The sequence below is a fragment of the Mandrillus leucophaeus genome, unplaced genomic scaffold (genome assembly GCF_000951045.1).
Source record: "Mandrillus leucophaeus isolate KB7577 unplaced genomic scaffold, Mleu.le_1.0 Scaffold756, whole genome shotgun sequence".
NCBI lineage: Eukaryota > Metazoa > Chordata > Mammalia > Primates > Cercopithecidae > Mandrillus > Mandrillus leucophaeus.
In genome coordinates, this window is record NW_012108208.1 from 628,508 (window position 1) to 629,842 (window position 1,335).

A 1,335-nucleotide genomic window follows, 5' to 3' on the forward strand; every position below is an offset into this window, starting at 1 on the left:
TATGGCCATTTTCACGATATTGATTCTTCCTATCCATGAGCATGGAATGTGCTTCCATTTGTTTGTGTCCTCTTTTATTTCATTGAGCAGTGGTTTGTAATTCTCCTTGAAGAAGTCCTTCACATCCCTTTTAAGTTGGATTCCTAGGTATTTTATTCTATTTGAAGCAATTGTAAATGGAAGTTCACTCACAATTTGGCTCTCTGTTTGTCTGTTATTGGAATACAAGAATGCTTGTGATTTTTGCAGATTGATTTTGTATCCTGAGACTTTGCTGAAGTTGTATATCAGCTTAAGGAGATTTTGGATTGAGACGATGGGGTTTTCTAAATATACAATCATGTCATCTGCAAACAGAGACAATTTGACTCCCTCTTTTCCTAATTGAATACCCTTTATTTCTTTCTTCTGCGTGATTGCCCTCACCAGAACTTCCAACACTATGTTGAATAGGAGTGGTGAGAGGGCATTCCTGTCTTGTGCCAGTTTTCAAAGAGAATGCTTCCAGTTTTTGCCCATTCAGTATGATATTGGCTGTGGGTTTGTCATAAATAGCTCTTATTATTTTGAGAAACATCCCATCAATACCTAGTTTATTGAGAGTTTTTAGCATGAGGGGCTGTTGAATTTTGTCAAAAGCCTTTTCTGCATCTATTGAGATAATCATGTGGTTTTTGCCTTTGGTTCTCTTTATATGATGGATTATATTTATTGATTTGCATATGTTGAACCAGCCTTGCATCCCAGGGAAGAAGCCGAGTTGATGATGGTGGATAAGCTTTGTGATGTGCTGCTGGATTCGGTTTGCCGGTATTTTATTGAGGATTTTTGCATCGATGTTCATCAGGGATATTGGTCTAAAATTCCATTTTTTTGTTGTATCTCTGCCAGGCTTTGGTATCAGGATGATGCTAGCCTCATACAATGAGTTAGGGAGGATTCCCTCTTTTTCTATTCATTGGAATAGTTTCAGAAGGAATGGTACCAGCTCCTCTTTGTACCTCTAGTAGAATTTGGCTGTGAATCTGTCTGGTCCTGGACTTTTTTTGGTTGATAGGCTAATAATTATTGCCTCAATTTCAGAGCCTGTTATTGGTCTATTCAGGGATTCAACTTCTTCCTGGTTTAGTCTTGGGAGGGTGTATGTGTCCAGGAACTTATCCATATCTTCTAGATTTTCTAGTTTATTTGCATAGAGGTGTTTACAGTATTCTCTGATGGTAGTTTGTATTTCTGTGGGGTTGGTGGTGATATCACTTTTATCATTTTTCATTGCATGTATTTGATTCTTCTCTCTTTTCTTCTTTATTAGTCTTGCTAGTGTTTATCAATTTT